The sequence below is a fragment of the Carassius carassius genome, chromosome 23 (genome assembly GCF_963082965.1).
Source record: "Carassius carassius chromosome 23, fCarCar2.1, whole genome shotgun sequence".
Classification (NCBI taxonomy): Eukaryota; Metazoa; Chordata; class Actinopteri; order Cypriniformes; family Cyprinidae; genus Carassius; species Carassius carassius.
In genome coordinates this window covers 6,585,297-6,608,014 of record NC_081777.1, presented here as the reverse complement: position 1 = coordinate 6,608,014, position 22,718 = coordinate 6,585,297, and positions in this window count along the sequence as shown.

The following is a 22,718-nucleotide window of genomic DNA, read 5'->3' as shown; positions in this document are numbered from 1 at the left end:
GTTGGTGACTTGACTTGGTTCCTGAGGATCAACTGTGACTTGACTTTGCTCATGAAGATCGTTGGTGACTTGACTTTGCTCATGAAGATCGTTGGTGACTTGACTGTGCCCATGAAGATCGTTGGTGACTTGACTGTGCCCATGAAGATCGTTGGTGACTTGACTGTGCCCATGAAGATCGTTGGTGACTTGACTGTGCCCATGAAGATCGTTGGTGACTTGACTTTGCTCATGAAGATCGTTGGTGACTTGACTTTGCTCATGAAGATCGTTGGTGACTTGACTTTGCTCATGAAGATCGTTGGTGACTTGACTTTGCTCATGAAGATCGTTGGTGACTTGACTTTGCTCATGAAGATCGTTGGTGACTTGACTTTGCTCATGAAGATCGTTGGTGACTTGACTGTGCCCATGAAGATCGTTGGTGACTTGACTGTGCCCATGAAGATCGTTGGTGACTTGACTGTGCCCATGAAGATCGTTGGTGACTTGACTGTGCCCATGAAGATCGTTGGTGACTTGACTGTGCCCATGAAGATCGTTGGTGACTTGACTGTGCCCATGAAGATCGTTGGTGACTTGACTGTGCCCATGAAGATCAACGGTGACTTGACTGTGCCCATGAAGATCAACGGTGACTTGACTGTGCCCATGAAGATCAACGGTGACTTGACTTGGTTCCTGAAGATCAACGGTGACTTGACTTGGTTCCTGAAGATCAACGGTGACTTGACTTGGTTCCTGAAGATCAACGGTGACTTGACTTTGCTCCTGAAGATCAACGGTGACTTGACTTTGCTCCTGAAGATCAACGGTGACTTGCCCTGGCTCATGAAGATCAACGGTGACTTGCCCTGGCTCATGAAGATCAACGGTGACTTGCCCTGGCTCATGAAGATCAACGGTGACTTGCCCTGGCTCATGAAGATCAACGGTGACTTGCCCTGGCTCATGAAGATCAACGGTGACTTGCTCTGGAGAGTTCACTGGAACCTGACTCGACTCTGGAGAGTTCACTGGAACCTGACTCGACTCTGGAGAGTTCACTGGAACCTGACTCGACTCTGGAGAGTTCACTGGAACCTGACTCGACTCTGGAGAGTTCACTGGAACCTGACTCGACTCTGGAGAGTTCACTGGAACCTGACTCGACTCTGGAGAGTTCACTGGAACCTGACTCGACTCTGGAGAGTTCACTGGAACCTGACTCGACTCTGGAGAGTTCACTGGAACCTGACTCGACTCTGGAGAGTTCACTGGAACCTGACTCGACTCTGGAGAGTTCACTGGAACCTGACTCGACTCTGGAGAGTTCACTGGAGCCTGACTCGACTCTGGAGAGTTCACTGGAACCTGACTCGACTCTGAAAATTCAACGGTCAACTGACTCGACTCTGGAAGGCCAACAGGAACTAACCCTGACTCTGGAAGGTCAGCGAAGACTTGACCTGACTCTGGATGGTCAACAGTGACCTGATTGGACTCTTGTTCTGGACGGTCAGTGGAGACTTGACCTGACTCTGGAAAGTCGACGGGGACCTGACTTGACTCTGGAAATTCAACTGAGGCGGCCATCTTGTGCAGCGGTGTTGGGCTGGCGGCCATCTTGTGCAGCGGCGCTGGGCTGGCGGCCATCTTGTGCAGCGGCGCTGGGCTGGCGGCCATCTTGTGCAGCGGCGCTGGGCTGGCGGCCATAACAGGACAAGGCTCAGGAGTGGTGGATACTGCAAAAGTGCTGTGTTCCTCCTCCACAACACCCACAGTATATGCAGAGCTGCTCAGTTGGAGTGCCAGATCAATATAATACTGCAGAGTCCAGTGAGGATCATGCAAAGGCATGAGTGAGCCAAGCGGCTCAGATAGGCCACCACGAAAAAATATCATCAGGCACATCTCGTCCATGATAGATAAATGGGCAAACTCAATAAAGTTCTTCACATAGTCCTCGATGGGCCTAATTCCCTGACGTAAACGCATAAGTTGGCTTACTGGATTCATGGCTGACCTGGATTTACTCCTTAAAGCTGCTGGATCCTGGTTTGGCGAAGTCTTCTGTAACAAGGAGTCGGAGGCGTTCGGATCCATATGCAGCATTTATTAAACAGAATGGTCATACAGGCAGAGATCAGGAATGGCGTCAGGTGTGTCAGGGATAACCAGAATCGTAATCAGAAACAAGCAGGGATCGAGACAGGCAGCGGAGAGAATCAGAGTCGGAATAAACAGTCCAAAGGTCAAAACACAGGAATAATAAACACAGGGAAAACGCTCGGAAATGTCAGACTGGCTAAACAAGACTTCGCAGTGAGTGAGAGTGAATGTGCTGCTTTTATGTGTGTGTGTAAATGAGGTGCAGGTGTGGCAAGGAAATTGGCTGATGAATGAGGTGCAGGTGTGGCAGGGTGATTGTGATGCAGTGACTCATGGGTAATGTAGTTCGGGTGTGGTGCAACAGTATGAGAGGTGCTAGTGTCCAAGTGACATCTGGTGGTTGATGGGTGGAATGGTCCTGAGTGGAGTGCCCTCTAATGAAGTTCATGGGCACTCCATCTAATAATCGTGACAGTATGTATTTATGTATGTGTTTATTAATTATTATTAGTATTATTATTATTATTATTATTATTATTATTATTATTATTATTATTTTCCTCTTACAAGAATTAACCTATTTTTAATTAAATCAATGACATTTTATTTTACATTTGATTTGTCCATTTCTGCATCTAAATGCCTAAAAACCTAAAACATGCTCTATTATACTATGGTTAACAATTTCTTTATCGTCCAATGTATCTGATATACACACTTTTATTTTCTTAACTTGTTTGTTAGATTATAGACAGTTACAGTGATCTATAATAAATATTAACAGGTTTTATTCAAGCTGTTTAGAATGATTGAAGTAGGCTATTTTTCTTTAAATGTAAATCCAAAATAAATAAATAATAATAATAAGTAAATAAATAAATAAAAAACATTGGAGAACAATAACTGTTGTACTTTTTTATACATTTTGTATAATTTCATAGTTTATGTATTATAATTGTAAACACAAAAATTAATTTAGCTACTCACATAGAAATCTCTTAGGCCTTATCCTTTTCTGACAGTTTAAAGGATTTATAAAAATTCTTATTTGTGCTGCAAATAATAATTGAAAACTCATTTTATACTGACCTATGACATATTGTGACATGATATTTATCTAAATTTACATAATCTCATGGATGTAACAGTAAATCTGTTCAGCGCACAGATGAAGACTAAGCTGTAATGCAAGCAGAACTTTCACAAATGCTTATAGGTCAATAAAATAATTATAAAACACTTATAAATCATTAAAGGATTTGATAACTCTATAAAATATTGTGTAATTTGTTAACATTAGTTGATGTATTGGTAACACTTTATAATAATTGCACTCATTAGTAAATAGTCAGTTCATGCTATAAAAAGTCTTGTCCCAACATTAATAGTCATTAGTAAGCAGCTTATAAATACAGCTATAAATAACTTTCTCTTGGTTTATAAGCACATATATTACAAAGGAGAGTAAAGGGTCAGTTATCTTCCTAAGAAAAAGAAAAATAAACAAACACGGCACAGATTGATACAGAACTCAGAAATATTTATTTCAATATGCAATAAAAGGAAACCATACACTTGATTATATATATATATATATATATGTGTGTGTGTGTGTGTGTGTGTGTGTGTGTGTGTGTGTGTGTGTGTGTGTATTTTAGGAGCCATTTTGGGGATGGTAAAGGTTTTGTCCACTGGGTGGTGCTGTGGCTATGTTTAATTAGAGCACCTGTCCTGAGCACGAGTGTGTGTGTTGGTATTTGGGATGCACACAGTTTTTGAGTGCACTGCAGAGTAGTCCGCAAGGAGAATTTTAGTTGTATGCAGTCCATAAAGTATGGCTTTGTGTGACATGTGAACAAGGAGAGACCAAAAGAAGTTTGAGATCACGTTTAATGGTGCTCAAGTAATAAAGAAAGACATTTGTTATGCATCTACATCCGTCTGCATGGACTCTGTTTGTATGTGTTTTAAACTTGCTTACTCCTATTATCAACGGCATTGGAAAGCCAGTACACACACATACATACATATATATATATATATATATATATATATATATATATATATATATATGTATAAAAAATGTATGTATATATATATATATATATATATATATATATATATATGTATATGTCTATGTATATATATATATATATATATATATATAAATATATATATATATATATATATGTACATTTTTTTTATCAAGTGTACAGCTGTACAGTTTCATTTTTTCCATCTTGAAAAAATATTTCTGTGTCTTGCATCCCTCTGTGTTGTTTAACTTTTTCGTTTGGTAGATGAATGATCCTTTAAATCTCCTCTGTGAATGCTTTAAATGTATAAATAGTCTTCACTTTAGATGAGCTCACAAAAATAGATAGCTGGAAACTACTAAATGTTTTATAAAAACCTGGCTTTATCATGAATTACAGCAGGAATATATGTTAATAAAGCAGTTATTAACACACTGACCAACTATTATCAAGTGTCTAAATAATAAGAATTATATATTATAATTTATATCTAAAATAGTTCACTTATCATTTAATTTAATTTTCTTAATGATCTCATAAACTACTGACAAATCCTAAATAACTGCTTTGAAAATAACGTAATTATACTTGTATGAAAATACAATTATTGAACTTTATAGCTCAAGAACAAAACATTTATAGCTGTATTTATGAACTGCTTAATAATGCCTATTAAAGGAGTGCTATTATTATTTTTCACTTTTTCAACTTTAGTTATGCTGTAATGTTGCTGTTTCAGCATAAAAAAAGTTCTGCAAAGTTACTAAGCTGAAAGTCCAATTCAAAAGGAGATATTTTATTTGACAAAAAACACTTTTTTAAAACTATAATGAACAAATTGTTTGGACTACAACAAATATTGTCCGGGATTTGTGATATACAAATATGGACGAATGGGATGAGAATTGGTTGAGCTGCACTAGAGAAGGCAACGATTGTGATATATATGTAGTTGACCATGAACGCTGGAAGAGAAAAACAAAACACCTTATATTCAGGTGTGCAGAATTATTAGGCATTTTTTCCTTCACTGATAAAATGAGCCAAAAAAATAAATGTAACTCAGACTTTTTAGTCTGAGTTAAATTTCTTTTTTTTTTTGGCTCAAAAAAAACAAAAAAAACAATTCTCATTCCATTCGTCCATATTTGTATATCACAAATCCCGGACAATATTTGTTGTAGTCCAAACAATTTGTTACTAAAGTTAAGTATATTGTTCTGTGAATGTGATTTCAAAGTCTAGATGATTCGGATTAACCCTTTAACTGCCGTATCCCTTAACACCTGACTGCCAGAGGGCTATTGTGAATACATGTGCCCGCTGGGCACAGTTTACCTGATGCCACCGGGGTGGTGTTGCACTGATGGCTTGAGCCCGCCATCGCTGCTTGCAGCTATATTTAGGGCCCGAGCACCGATGGTGCGAGGACCCTCTTGGAATTGCTCCATTTATTTTTATTATTAGGGCCCGAGCACCAATGGTGCGAGGACCCTCTTGGAATTGCTCCGTATATTAGGGCCCGAGCACCGATGGTGCGAGGACCCTCTTGGAATTGCTCCGTTTATTATTAGGGCCCGAGCACCGAGGTGCGAGTGTATCTGCTTTGTTTATTATTATTATTATTAGGGCCCGAGCACCGATGGTGCGAGGACCCTCTTGGAATTGCTCAGTTTATTATTAATATTATTATTATTATTATTATTATTATTATTATTATTCTCCAAAATGAATCACATTTTTGAGAGCCTAAACATGCTCGAAAAGTCATGAAACTTTGCACACACCTCAGAACTGGCGAAAATTTATGTCTGATATGCGTTTCAGAAGTGGGTGTGGCAAAATGGCTCGACAGTGCCACCTATACACGTTCAACGATGTGCGCCTCGAGCTACGTTTCACGTACATTTATGAAAATCGGTATACACATGTATCTCTCCAATACCTACAAAAAAGTCTCTAGGAGCAAAATTCTAAACCCAACAGGAAGTCGGTTATTTTTAATATTATGAGCAAAATTTGTGTCATTTTTGCCATTTCCATGCGTTGTATTTTAACTCCTCCTCCTAGAGATTCATTCAGATCAACACCAAAGGTGTTCTAATCTAAATCTAATCTAAAGGCCTTTGCGATGTTAAATTGTGAAGATTTTGAGTTTTCGGTAAAGGGCGTGTCCGTGGCGCCATGAAAAATGAATTTGCTATAACTCAGACATACAATGTCCAATATGCCCAAAACTTCACATGTTTAATAAGACTCCTGACCTGAACATATTTACATGCCCATATTCAGTTATAGTCATAGCGCCACCTATAGGCAACAGGAAGTGACATATTTTACACTTCGACAGACTACTCCTAGAAATTTTTTGACATCAATGTCTTTTTTATAGTCAGTCTAATCTAAAGGCCTGTGCAATGTTAAACTGTGAAGATCTTGAGTTTTCATTAAGGGGCGTGTCCATGGCGGCGTGACAAAATTCAAAGTCTCGCCATGGGAATAAAAGATGTTATAACTCAGGCATAAAATGTCCGATCTTCCCCAAACTTCACATGTGTGATAAAAGTCCTGGCCTGAACAGATCTGAAGGCCAATATTCCATCGGGTGTGGCAAAATGGCTCGATAGCGCCACCTATACACTTTCAACGGAGTGCGCCTCGAGCTATGTTTCACGTACATGTACAAAAATTGGTACACACATGTAACACACCAATACCTACAAAAAAGTATCTTGGTACGAAATCCTAATCCCAACAGGAAGTCGGTTATTTTGTATTTTCCCTGCAAAATTGGTGTTGTTTTTGCCATTTTCAGGGGTTGTACTTTAACGAACTCCTCCTAGAGATTTATTCAGATGAACACCAAACTTGGTCAGTTAAATCTAAAGGCCTTTGTGATGTTAAATTGCAAAAATCTTGAGGTTACGTTAAAGGGCGTGTCCATGGCGGCCTGGCAAATTTCGATGTTTCGCCATGGAAAAGGAGGTTGCTGTAACTTAGGCATACAATGTCCACTCTGCTCCAAACTTCACATGTTAGATAAGACTTCTGCCCTTAACAGATCTACATGCCCATATTCAGTTATAGTCATAGCGCCACCTATTGGCAACAGGAAGTGACATATTTTACACTGCGACAAACTACTCCTAGAAATATTTTGACATTTATGTGTTTTTTGTGGTTAGTCTAATCTAAAGGCCTGTGCAATGTTAATTTGTGGAGATCTTGAGTTTTTGTTAAAGGGCGTGTCCATGGCGCCATGACAAAATTTGATGTCTCGTCACAGCAAGAGAAGTTGTTGTAACTCAGGCATAAAATGTTCGATCTTCCCCAAACTTCACATGTTTGATAAGAGTCCTGGCCTGAACACATCTGAAGGCCAATATTCCATTATAATGATAGCGCCACCTGCTGGCAACAGGAAGATTGGCACATATATGGAATATACTTTGATATATTTATGACTTTAAATGCATATTTCTCACTGTCACCTTTTTTACTAAAGCCACTCGCTGCTGGTGAGCCCGGGTGCGAGGGCCCGTTCATCGCTGTTTGCAGCTTTAATTTTCGTTTTGAAATAAAATTATTTTGCTTACCCCATTGGCAGATTATTTAGCTTTTTCTATGCAAAAACACAATTAATTTTGACTAAATTTTTGGCAGCTGTGGCCTGATGGTTAGAGAGCCGGATTGGTTACCAGAAGGTCGCCGGTTCGAGTCTCTGTGCTGGCAGGAGTTGTAGGTGGAGGGAAGCGAATGAACAGCGCTCTCTTCCACCCTCAATACCCATGACTGAAGTGCCTTTGATCAAGGCACTGAACCCCCAGTTGCTCCCCGGGCACTGGATCTATAGCTGCGCACTGCTCCGGGTGTGTGTTCACGGTGTGTTCACTTCTCAATGCTGTGTGTGTGCACTTGGATGGGATAAATGCAGAGCACCAGTTCCGAGTATGGGTAACCATACTTGGCAAATGTCACGAATTTCACTTTTTTTAAGTATTAAGTAAGAAAAGCATTTTTTGCAGTTAGACCTAGCAAATGACTGGTTCAGCCTAAAAAAAGCAGTAGTTTTTAGTACCAGGAGAAAAGAAAAAATGCCCTTATAAAGTTAAAACAAATGTCCTTGAAAATCAGAGTGCAAACGCTACTTTTTAATAGAAAAAAAAAAAAAAAACTTTCAGACTCAGTATTCGCAATGCAGACATAACATACGGAAACCTGAAGGCCTATGCTATTCGATACATTACTGTAGAACATGTACCGACATATTCGCAGCTGATGTAAGGCTCCTGTCATTCCTTTTGCATTGTATGATAATGTATTTTACCTTGGTGGATCCTAGACCAGAATAATTAATTTCCAAAATATGTCTGCTAAGAGTCTATAATTATACTGACATGTATTAAATGAACCACGGACAAAAGAAAATAAACCCAGGGCCTGAAAAAATCGTAAACACGTTAAGCGTGACAGTCTTAGAAATGACAGCTAAAAATGATGTACACCGTTGTAAACGGCTCTCTCATGTCTGTAAGTCTCAAACGCTGCCCCTCACAGGGATCAATATGAGGAAGGAACCACAGGGAACAAATGAAATAGCGAGCAGCGGGAGAGAAGCTTCAGTTGCCGTGGTGATCGATACATGTATCAGTAGCTCTGAATTGTGGGCAGACATCAAAGGGAAGGCTCTGTGGGGCACTCTTTGTCCTGGCAGAGCAAGCTGCTGAAGTTCAATCCCCTGCAAGCCGGGAGAACGTATGAGAAACAGTGGCCCTGCCTCTTGTCTTCAAAATGATGCTGTGTATGTGAGCTTTGCTTTATTTGATGTAGCGTTCGTGCATTTCTTTGTAACGGTACATGCTCTTACAAGTGGAGCGGTGGGATATGGCAGAGACAAGGGCAAGTTTAGTGAGTTGCCTTGTACTTTGTCTCAGATCTGTGAAAATCTAAAATCTTATTGCTCCGTTGGTCATGAAAATCAATACTGCGAAACAGTATAAACTAGATAGCCAATATAAATTCTCATGTCGTTTCAAAGTATGCTCTTAAATTAAAGCAAAAACGCAGTCAAAAATCCTAAATATATTTATATATATGACATTTATTAAATAGACAAAGAAATTTGGAGCTGAAAACTTGAACAAAAGAAGGCTTAAGGCAATAAGTAGGACCCATGCAAATATCGGATCAGCTTTCCAGCGCTGGAAAGAACTCAAGGAATTGAAGGCCTTTGATCGGATGCTAAGGTTGCTTTGTTTCTTTTCAATAGGTGATTAAACACTGTGTTTGTGCCGCAACAGCTAGTCTTTCTAGTAAACTGGACACAACAAAGCGACCATTGAAAATCATTTGAAATTTGTGTATTTTATTTTATATATATATAGGAATCAAAAAAATATCCTTGTGTGTTCCATGGATAAACCACATACAAGTTTGGAGCGATGTTATGGTGAGTAATGACAAAATGTTTAATTTTTAGGTAAATTGATATCTACATAGGTGTAAAAGGCATTAGGTCTTACACCAGCAGCCATATCACCCTGGAGTCCAAGACCGGTTTCCCACTGAAGCTAAGCAGGGCTGAGCCTGGTCAGTACCTGGATGGGAGACCTCCTGAGAAAACTAGGTTGCTGCTGGAAGAGGTGCTAGTGAGGCCAGCAGGGGGTGCTCACCCTGTGGTCTGTGTGGGTCCTAGCGCCCCAGTGTAGTGATGGGGACACTATACTGTCAACAAGCACCGTCCTTCGGATGAGATGTTAAACCGAGGTCCTGACTCTCTGTGGTCAGTAAAAATCCCAGGATGTCTTTCGGAAAGAGTAGAGGTTTGACCTTGGCATCCTGGCTAGGTCATTTGGCCTCCTAACAATCCCCATATCTGCTGATTGGCTTCATCACTCTGTCTCCTCTCCACCAGTAAGCTGGTGTGTGGTGGGCGTTCTGGCGCACTATGGCTGCCGTCGCATTATCCAGGTGGATGCTGCACACTAGTGGTGGATGAGGAGATACCCCCTGTCTGTGTAAAGCGCTTTGAGTGCCTAGAAAAGCGCTATATAAATGTAATGATTTATTATTATTATTACACACACTGTCATTTAATAAATAAAAATAAAAGTACATAATAATAATAATAATAATAATAATTAAAAAAAACACTTTAAAAAATCACAGTCAGTTGCTAACCATAGGGAAAAATCATTTGTCTCAGTATGAAGTCTTTTATTAAACAATAATTTTAAAGCCATAATGAACCTTTAATTTACAGCTCTGAGTGCCTCTGTCCGACCAAGGTACCTTTTTGTACTGTTTATGTTAGCAATTTTCTCGGTCTGGAAGCAACACTTTGTAAGTTGCCAGGGCCTGCCCTCCTGACAGCACTTACTCAGAGCAGAATCACAAAGCACATTAAAATGCATTTGGCTTAATCAGGTTTCATTGCATATGCAAATTTGGTTGCTGATGGTGTTTTTTTTTTTTTTTTTTTTTTTTTTTAGTTTTATGATAGCAACTAAAATTTTAAGTAATACTTCCCCACCACAATAAAATGCTATGCTTACTCACCTTTACTCGGCTCCAACTCTGCTTGTGTAGTGTTTTCAAAAAATGCCAGATATGCTGGATCAAACAGGATATATACTGTATATTGTTTGATATCTTCGAAATATGCTAAATACGGCAATTAATCCCTGACAATCACTCAGGATGCAAACTTCACACATGGTCTCACTTTGTTCAAAATAAATAAATAAACTGCAATAATAATAATAATAATACAATTACAAATTAAAATAAATAAAATTAAAAGTAGAACAAATTTCTTTTTTTTTTCTTTTTTTTGTGATAGATTATATAAATTTTTATCACCCATGAAAAATATTTAAATATGTCCAAATAAGTTTCAAAGGGTAAGAAATGTGTTTAATAAGGGCATCTAGTGAAAAGATGCTAAATTAAAAAGCCACTGAATTAACAGCAATAAAGAAGAGATTCCTCCCTAAGAACAGGTAAAGGGGTGATGGACGCTATGTGTTAAGTGTTCATTTAATGTGTGAAATAATACACAAACTTGTTTGTGTTTAAATAATATACATAAATATTAGCATAAATTTGGAACCATGATAAACTATTCCTTTACAACATTACATGTACTGTCAATTTTTATTTCTCATGATGGCACAACAACATTTCAAAGAACTTTGTGTTTAATTGAATTGCAGTGCATATGCAAATTCAGTTGTTGTCTGAAAGTCCTAATAGCACTGGTGTTTTTAGATGGCGGCACACGGTAAATTACATTGTTGAGTGCTTCCTGTTCAATTCCTGTTGAGCCAATCATACAACGTCCCATTTGGAACTGTCATAAAACTCAGTTTTATAGTGAAGCGTCTTTGAATTATTCATTTGTCAACAATATATGCATGGAAATGCTCAAGCACCCTCATAACTTATTTAAATGGTAGCATCCATCAGCCACACAGAGGGGAAAAAAGTCTACAATGTCAATAAACAATAAATAATAATAATAATAATAATAATGAAAGAAAAATGAAAAATGAGGGGAGTTTGTTTTCACAATTTGTTTGATGTACAAGTTTCATTTCAAAGATGTAAATTATACACCATCAATAGAAGTTCTGCTGTCATCTGCTTTGCTTTTATGCCCATTGTGAACTTTACTGCAATTCACACAAACTGTATCCAAGACAATCTTTTCACTTTCAAATTAAACAAAGGAACTGAACGTACAGTAGGGTGCAAGCGCCCCTTGAACCACCTGTCAATGATTTCAGCAATGCTATAGACAACACTAAAACCTCCTTCATAACTGACTTTTCCCTCAAGGCACATTTTTTCTTTCCTTCGTTCCTCACCCTCCATGATTATACTCTTCTCATACTTCCCTGATTTACAGCAGCACTCCCTCCTGTCAGCCTGCAACTGCAGCTACACCCAAATCACAGAGTCTGATTTACTACAGCGCCTGTAGAGAGACTGCAAGAACAAAATGCTTTTAGGAGCACAGAAATAGCAAGTTCAGACAAAGATTGCATTTGCAAAAACATTCACTCTCTGCTAACAACTTTGTAAAATGGGGATTATGGAGAAGTTGTTAGCTGTTGCTTCTAATGAAGCGGTCTAAGGCTGCCTTCAAGACAAGTACATGTGGGAAGCTCATGCCTTTGAGTTTAAAGTACATTATTAAATAAACTAAATAATTATGCTGTGAATGGTAAACATATAAGTACTGTACATCTAAATTCAAAAAGACAATAATAATAATAATAATAATAATAATAAATCTGTCACATATTTATACATGGTATCTCAACTACAGGTATTTGTTACATAAAGCATAAACTTTACACTATTCACTACAGACTTGCTTTCCTCACTAATCTCTTTAGTTTATGGATATGTGAAGTAACCGCATCTGTATTATAGATCACTGTTTCAAACTGGCACACCCCTTCTAATGTCTCAACTTGGCAGATTATGTGTCTTATAGATTTCCAAGTTTCACTAAATACAAACTGACTTTGTCATTCATGTGCTAAGAACTCGTAGATGGAATATTTCTGACTCCACTTCAAGGGCACACAGCTCACTGTCTCCTTCTATGGAGATATTTAAGTATTGCTCAGTCTAAAGAGACATTCACAATGACAGACATTTGCAGATGTATATTAACTGGAACTCATTCATTTTCAAATAATTTTCAGGGTTTCAGGGGCTTCTGGTGATGTTTCTTTATGTACTGTATTAAAGGGTTAGTTCACCCCCCCTAAAAAAATAGACCATGTTTTACTCGCCCTAAAAGCATCCTAGGTTACTTTCTTCTTTCAGATGAGTCCAAGCAATTCCAGGTGGATGACGTAGGACACGTGAAATGCGTAGGATGCATCGATCACGTGCCGGTGAGAAGTGACAGACACGGGAGTGTGGAGAAGAGAGCAAAACAACACCGGTCACGAATAAGAAGCACAAAACGAGGATTTTTAAAGAAAAATGTAGAAGGATTTCTATAAACCCAAGAGGAAACTGGTTATCCTTTAGTTAATTAAGGACACTTTGCTTCCTTTTCTCCTATTAACCCTCTGGGGACGGATTGGGCGGTACCGCCCAAAATGGCATACTTTTACAAATGTGTAGTTATCTCAAAAAATATTAATGCTAGAGAGATGCGTTTTTCTTCCTCAGATTCCACTGAAAACAGCGGTATCCAGTTTGTATATTAAACACGCTTCCCTTATTGCGCAATACCACTGCGTAAACAGGCCAATGAAAACTATTATGTTAGGCAGATTCAACACGCAACAACCAATGTAAAAACCGCTGGGAGGAATATTTTTCTAACCCAATCAAAGGAAGGTTACCATGATTTATTCTAGCCATTCAGAGGACTCTGTAGCTCTGCTGTAGCCTTGTAAAAGCTGGGCTGGACTATAGTAAAACGACCTCCAGCCAGGTGTAATCAATAACCGATCGGAGAATCAGCATGAGGTGGAGAAAGCAGAAAGCGATCGGAGTGTTACAGAGAACGATCGGAGTATTAGCGAGCACAAAGAGATAAATTCGAGAGAGATATAGCATTATTACAGAATTGTTTTATCAAAATTGCAAGCAGTAAAAGATTTAGGGCAGAACAAGCTCTGGAACAATTACTGGAAAGTGACGAGGGGAAATCTGGAGCAGACAGCTTTTACACAGATGACGAAGTATTTTACCAGGATGGGGAAGATCCATTTGAGGACTGGTATGTAACTTCAAATAACCTCTTTATCATTATAATTTATTATATCATACATCTTAAGTATGTATATGTTTTGGATTTTTAGTCAGATAGCGATTGAGGCATGAAATATTTGTTTTAGTGTACCATACTACTCTTTCCCTGTAAACTCAGTTCAAGAGTGGTGTGCAATTTGTTTCAATAGACTGACTTACTCAACTAAGTAAACTGCTCAGGTCAAGAGAGGTGAAATGTGTTTTTAGTGTACAGTGGAGTTTCATAGGGTTACATGAGTTTATAGGAGTTATTTTTTCTACATTGAATTTTGACACAAAAAAAGCTTCCAGTTTGATTGTGTATTTGCTCTGATGCAGGATGCAGACAGGACAACTCGCCGCACACCCCTACCCATTGTCCCTTGGACCTAGCAAACCCTGCACACAAGCCTGCAGATGTCAGAAAGTACTGTGAGCACTGCAAGGCAAGCAAAGTGTACAACAAGACCTCCTGGCCTTGCTTTGCTCACTGGCATGCCTAGGACTGTTTGTAAAAAAAGTTAATTATTTAATTGTTCTTTACACATTTGATTAAGCAATAACACATTTCTGTCAAGCAAAGAGTTTGAAAAAATTTTTTTTTTCAAAAACTGTTCTATATTGTGTGTTTTTCAGTAATAAATGACAAAAAAAAATCTCATTTTTGTTTTTGAAATTCTCTAGTTTATTGTACAATTTTTCACTCATACTTCCTTTATAAACATATTGCATGCATGCTTATGGTAGCTTAGGGTCTTCTGAATCCATCGATACCAAATACATGGTGGTCCATCATCATTACATATGGTTTATAAGCCGAAATGTAAAAATAGAGAAAACAGACCAAAAAGGGCTTAGTCCCAAAAATAAAAAAAAACGCCTAGGACTGTTTGTAAATAAAGTTAATTATTGAATTGTTCTTTACACATTTGATTGAACATTAACCCATTTCTGTCAAGCAAAGGGTTTGAAAAATATATTTTTGGGTCAAAAACTTTTCACTTTTGTTGTGTGAGGTAGGATTTTCAGTAATAAATGACAAAAATCTTATTTTCGTTTTTGAAATTCTCTAGTTTATTGTACAATTTTTCACTCATACTTCCTTCATAAACATATTGCATGCATGCTTATGGTAGCTTAGGGTCTTCTGAATCCATCGATACCAAATACATGGTGGTCCATCATCATTACATATGGTTTATAAGCCGAAATGTAAAAATAGAGAAAACAGACCAAAAAGGGCTTAGTCCCAAAAATGAAAAAACGCCTAGGACTGTTTGTAAATAAAGTTAATTATTGAATTGTTCTTTACACATTTGATTGAACATTAACCCATTTCTGTCAAGCAAAGGGTTTGAAAAATATATTTTTGGGTCAAAAACTTTTCACTTTTGTTGTGTGAGGTAGGATTTTCAGTAATAAATGACAAAAATCTCATTTTTGTTTTGAAATTCTCTAGTTTATTGTACAATTTTTCACTCATACTTCCTTTATAAACATATTGAATGCATGCTTATGGTAGCTTAGGGTCTTCTGAATCCATCGATACCAAATACATGGTGGTCCATCATCATTACATATGGTTTATAAGCCGAAATGTAAAAATAGAGAAAACGGACCAAAAAGGGCTTAGTACCCTAAGGGTTAATAAACTCATGTGTCTAGCACATCTCACAGGTGCATGTGCAATGCATACATCCTATGTCATCCGTCCGTAATGTCTTTCAGGTATGACAGTCAGCGGAAGTGAGAAAAAAAAAGTATTTATAACATTTTATATATGGACATTTTTCATACAAAAATGCATCTGTTTGCTACAGGAGGCCCTTAATCACCACCTAGAGCCATGCAAGGCATGATTTATTTCACATGTGCGCGCTTTATCTGACTACTTTTGGACTCTTGAACAAATGTCTCGAGGTTACCCGAAGTGAATGAGACGCTGCGCTTAACACTTTGGGAATGCCCCCAACGAGACCATATACTGAAGCATATGTGTAATCACTCCAACTGAGAAGCGAGACGTCATGAGCGGGGTGAGGTGAGCAACCGGGAAACATTAAGTCGCATCAAGACAAGATAATTTTGGACTCCGGGGTTTGTGCCAGTTCCAAACTATAAAACCGGACAAACGTGTGTAGTGAGGGCAAGCCAGCCACAGCACAAATATCCTGGAGGGCCACGGCCACTGATTAAGCCTTCAAGGTGTACAGTTTCCTCAAACCTCAGTTGAAAGACCAGATGCTATGAGTTGTACTCCCTCAGGGGCCATGCCCCAAACTTCCATAACTCTGGGTGGAGGTGAAGGATGGTGCGCCCTAGGGCTGCACAATTAATCAAAATTAAATTGCAAAGGCAATAAATTGTGATTAGGCAGAACATGCGATTGTCATGTGTATCTTTCAGTGAAGCACAGTTCTGTGATCAGTAGTAAATCTCCAACTGGAGGCCAGAGGGCAAACTCACGCTGAAAATCAAATATGCCCCGAAGAAGAAATCCAGGAAATGCCTGCAGCTAAATAAACAGAAGATTTAACTGCTTTTTATTCAAAGTGTCTAATAAACACACAAAAATGGCAATATATGGTTTATCTTAGTTCTTCTTATTATTATTTTCATCATAAAAAAGTATATCTATAATGAAATGATAATCAACATTGCCATTATTCCTGCTTAGAATAAAATGAAATTGTGTACCTTAATTATTCTGTTTAAGAAACCAAATCATCTCACAGAAGGATTTATTTCAAACACTCGACTGATGTTATGAAGTGAGTTTGGAGTAAAAACATGTTATTAAATGTGGTATTTCCACGTGCTCTCAAATGGAGCAGCATTTACTAAACAAAGGCGTAGCTCACTGAAAAGATATTCAGCTGCCATTATCTCTAACAATTTTGTTGATATAATCCTATGATTACATCATCTGTGATTATGAATGTGATTTTGCATAGCTTGTCAGTGAACTATGGCTCTGTGTAGTAAATGCTACTCCACCTGAAAGCAGGTGATGGAGATTTACTACTAATCACAGAAACGGCTTTACTAACAAAATGTGCATGACGATCGCGATTAATCGTGTTTGATTAATCATGCATTCCTAGTGGACCTGGCCTGAAAGCGGAGGTCCCTCCTTATTGGAATCTCTGGGTGAGAGCTGTCAAGGAGGGACACAAGGTCTGAGAACCATACCATCACACCATCCCAGCGTACTCTCTTCAGAACTCCTGGGGGAAAACCCTTTGGTTCTGTGCCTGCATTGATGTCAAATCCCACACCATGACAGATAAGTGGTTCTCTGTAACAGAGAAAACACACTTTTCTTGACGTTTAGCCACAACCCCAGATCTTTCATATGGGCAAAGCCGCAATTTTACTGCCAATCTGTCATTCAATTCAATTCAAGTTTATTTGTATAGCGCTTTTTACAATACAAATCGTTACAAAGCAACTTTACAGAAAATTATGTTTCTACGATATTTAGTAATAGCTTATAAGTGGTGACTGTCAGTTTGTGCACGTATGACAGGATTTTTAGAGAAATTAATACAAGACATAGTCAGTCAGACGATGAACATTATTAATATTATTAATAATTAATAACTATTATATGATGCAGTCACAGTTGTAGCAATATTTGTTAGTTCTGTTTGTTGATTCAGGGTCAGCATCATCTGAGGTCCTCTGAGGGTCAGCATCATCTCTTCTCAGGTGTTCTGGATCCAGACTGGTGGCAAAACATAGAAACAAATAGAGACATCATTAGCATAGCTGCTGATTCAACAAAGTAAAATTAATTAGTTTAACCCAAGCTAAAGAATAAAAATGCGCATTTGATCAGATGCAACTACACTCACAATTTAAGATACATTATTCGAATGCTTGGCGAAAGAGATGCGTTTTTACAGAGAGAGTGTGTCTGAATCCCCAACATTATCAGGAAGGCTATTCCAGAGTTTGGGAGCCAAATGTGAAAAAGCTCTACCTCCTTTAGTGCACTTTGCTATCCTAGGAACTACCAAAAGTCCACCATTTTGTGACCTTAGGGAGCGTGATGGATTGTAATGTGGTAGAAGGCTAGTTAGATACGCAGGAGCTAAACCATTTAGGAACTTATAGGTAAGTAATGATAATTTGTAACTGATACGGAACTTAATTGGTAGCCAGTGCAGAGACTGCAAAATTGTGGTAATATGATCATATTTTCTGGACCTGGTAAGGACTCTAGCTGCTGCATTTTGGACTACCTGTAGCTTGTTTATTGAAGAAGCAGGACAACCACCTAAAAGTGCATTACAATACTCCAGTCTAGAGGTCATGAATGCATGAACTAGCTTTTCTGCATCAGAAACAGATAACATGTTTCGTAGCTTGGCAATGTTTCTAAGATGGAAGAATGAAGTTTTTGTAACATGGGAAATATGATTTTCAAAAGACAAGTTGCTGTCTAATATAACACCCAGATGTTTGACTGTACAGGAAGTAACAGTACATCCGTCTAGTTGCAGATTGTAATCTACAAGATTCTGTGTAGTGTTTTTTGGTCCAATAATTAATATCTCTGTCTTATCCGGATTTAATTGGAGAAAATTATTGGTCATCCAATCTTTTACATTTTTTACACACTCTGTTAGCTTAGATAATTTAGAAGTTTCATCTGGTCTCGTTGAGATATATAGCTGAGTATCATCAGCATAACAGTGGAAGCTAATTTCGTATTTTCAAATAATATTACCAAGGGGCAACAAATAGTAGGGGACCTAGGACGGATCCTTGTGGCACTCCATATTTTACTGATGATAAATGAGATGACTCCCCATTTAAATCGGAAGTCGTGGGAAGTCGTGGCCTAATGGTTAGAGAGTCGGACTCCCAATCGAAAGGTTGTGAGTTCGAGTCCCGGGCCGGCAGGAATTGTGGGTGGGGGGAGTGCATGTACAGTTCTCTCTCCACCTTCAATACCACGACTTAGGTGCCCTTGAGCAAGGCATCGAACCCCCAACTGCTCCCCGGGCGCCGCAGCATAAATGGCTGCCCACTGCTCCGGGTGTGTGCTCACAGTGTGTGTGTGTGTTCACTGCTCTGTGTGTGTGCATTTCGGATGGGTTAAATGCAGAGCACAAATTCTGAGTATGGGTCACCGTACTTGGCTGAATGTCACTTCACTTTCACTTTCACTTTCAAATAAACAAAATGGTAGCGATCGGACAGGTAGGATCTAAACCATCTTAGAGCCTGCCCTTGAATACCTGTATAGTTTTGTAATGAGTCTATGCGTATGTCATGATCTATGGTGTCGAACGCAGCACTAAGATCAAGTAAAACTAGAAATGAGATGCAGCCTTGATCTGATGCAAGAAGCAGGTCATTTGTAATTTTAATAAGTGCAGTTTCTGTTCTATGTCATCTGTTCTGATTGAGCTAATATCAACCTATCGTCGATTAAATTCAGTATGGAGATGCCCTGGCGTTGCAATGGAGCCAGGACAACATCCACACACTTTGTGAAAGTGCAAGGTGAAAGTGCCAGGCCAAATGGAATAACTCAATATGGGTATGCTTCGCCCCCAAAAGCAAGCCCTAAGAAGGAAGGAAGGATGGATACATGGAATTATGTGTCCTTGAGATCTATCATGACAAACCAGTGCTCTGACCTGATTTAAGAAACTATTTTGATAGTCAGCATCTTGAACCAAAATTGTTTGATTGCACAGTTCAGTAGATGCAGATCTATGATCAGATGCAACCCCCCCCCCATCCCCATCTTTTGAACGATGAAGTAAGGGATGTAGAACCCTGATTCTCTCTTGAGAGGTGGATCAAGTCCTATGGCCTCCGTCCTCAAGAGAGTTTCTACTTTTTGTTCCAAAACCAGAGACTGCTCTGGGCTTACTAATGAAGGAATAACCCTGTTGAAGCAAGGTGGACAAGAACCGAACTGGATTCTGTAACCTCTTTCTACAGTGTGAAGGGCCCATTGTGAGACATTTGGTGCCCTGAAGCGGATGGCTGGCAGGGAACAACCAACCTGACTGCTCTAGCGCACTCATCTGAGTGGACGATCTTTCCCTTGTTGTACCATCGCCGGGCGGCAGCTGGGAAATTCGCTTGTCAGAGGTCACTGACCCACAGTCTCTGTGTTGACGCTCATCACATCAACCTCCTTAGAGGAAGATAGATAAAACGCGTGGCTCTCTCTCTCCTGGTGAAAAAACCACGGGGCGGGCCTCTGATCCCTAAGAGGGAGCCGTGGATCTAACAGGTGAGGACTGAGATCAGGACAAGCCCGTCTCGGATCCCTCTGCTAAATCCATTTGCGATCCCCATGATAACAGCCACTGATGTGCCTCACTAACAGGAGTGCCAGACCCAGTAGGATCGCAAACCTGGCCCCTTCATTGAAGACGGCCAGGTGTGATCGGAGCCCCTTCGAGGGCTGCCTGTGCATGCTGGGAGTGGAGACCCTCAAGGGCTGCATATGCATGCTTTGCTTCCAAACAGATGATGCACAAATCATGTGCATCCCCACCCAAGAGATAGCATGGGCAGGGAGGAACACATGACTTGAAACGACGTCTGCTCGCCACATCAGATTTTATTTTGAATTTAGGCATTGTCTCGCTTTCTAACAGAGAAATATTGACTGACTGAAGTGCTTTTGCAACACACATACATACAATGACTTACTGAAGAGCAGAAGCTAACGTGTGCATTTGCTGGATACGCCTTTATGCTTCTTGGTTGCTCACATCACCCTGCTTGTGATGTCTGGCTTCTCTTGGACTGATTTCACACATCCTTCGGTATTAGGTCTCACCGGGGATCTTCCCAAAGTGTTCAACACAGCTCAAGTTCCTGACTAGGAAACACCTGCCTACTCCCATTCCTAAAGCTTGGAAGAGCAAGGAATTTATTTATTTATTTTTATTTTTATTTATTTATTTTTTATATAACTCCGATTGGATTCCTCTGAAAGAAGAAAGTCACTTAGGATGATTGAGGATGAGTAAAACAGGCTAATTTTCATTTTTGGTAAAACTTACCCTTTAAGGCACTATCATGTTATCATGATATCATGATATCATGATAAGGCGTTATCATGATATGAGTTACAAATTTAGTTATTCATAAACAGAAATAAAAACTACTGATCTAATTAATTTATTAATTGATAATCTTGTCTTGTAGTCATAATTTTTTAAAGTTTTTGGTATTTTTCTGCCAGGTTAGTTTTGTAAAAAAAAAAGAAAGATAAAAAAGCAGGTACAGACATTGTGATACTGAGAGAACCACCAATTCACTTTGGGAAAGTGTCCATAAAAGATTTAAAAATGATGGTTCTATCCAAAATTAGGTAAATGTGTACTTAATTTACAGCACCGCAGACACCGTGAATAAATATAAACAGTGTAAATATAAACTGCAGTGCTTTACAAATATAGGACAGGAAGAGCTAAATAAACTTATCACTGTATCTAAACCAACAACATGTTTATTAGATCCTGTACCCACTAAATTACTAAAAGAGCTGTTACCTGTAGCCGAAGAACCGCTTCTCAATATCATTAACTCGTCGTTATCTTTAGGTCACGTCCCAAAACCATTCAAGCTGGCGGTTATCAAGCCTCTTATTAAGAAACCAAAACTAGATCCTAGTGTACTGGCAAATTATAGGCCTATTTCAAATCTTCCATTTATGTCTAAAATTTTAGAAAAAGTTGTGTCTGCTCAATTGAGCACCTTCCTGCATAAAAATGATCTGTATGAAGAATTTCAGTCAGGTTTTAGGCCCCACCATAGCACAGAAACTGCACTTGTTAAAATTACAAATGACCTGCTTCTTGCGTCAGATCAAGGCTGCATCTCATTTCTAGTCTTACTTGATCTTAGTGCTGCGTTCGACACCATAGATCATGACATACTCATAGATCGATTACAAAACTATACAGGTATTCAAGGGCAGGCTCTAAGATGGTTTAGATCCTACCTGTCCGATCGCTACCATTTTGTTTACTTAAATGGGGTGTCATCTCATTTATCATCAGTAAAATATGGAGTGCCACAAGGATCCGTCCTAGGTCCCCTTCTATTTTCAATATACATGTTGCCCCTTGGTAATATTATTAGAAAATACGGAATAAGCTTCCACTGTTATGCTGATGATACTCAGCTATATATTTCAACGAGACCAGATGAAACTTCCCAATTATCTAAGCTAACAGAGTGTGTTAAAAATGTAAAAGATTGGATGACAAATAATTTTCTCCAATTAAATTCGGATAAGACAAAGATATTAATTATTGGACCAAAAAACACCACACAGAATCTTGTAGATTACAATCTGCAACTAGACGGATGTACTGTTACTTCCTCTACAGTCAGAAATCTGGGTGTTATATTAGACAGCAATTTGTCTTTTGAAAATCATATTTCCAATGTTACAAAAACTGCATTCTTCCATCTTAGAAACATTGCCAAGCTACGAAACATGTTATCTGTTTCTGATGCAGAAAAGCTAGTTCATGCATTCATGACCTCTAGACTGGACTATTGTAATGCACTTCTAGGTGGTTGTCCTGCTTCTTCAATAAACAAGCTACAGGTAGTCCAAAATGCAGCAGCTAGAGTCCTTACCAGGTCAAGAAAATATGATCATATTACCCCAATTTTACAGTCTCTGCACTGGCTACCTATTAAGTTCCGTATCTGTTACAAATTATCATTACTTACCTATAAGGCCCTAAATGGTTTAGCTCCTGCGTACCTAACTAGCCTTCTACCACGCTACAACCCATCACGCACCCTAAGGTCACAAAACGCTGGACTTTT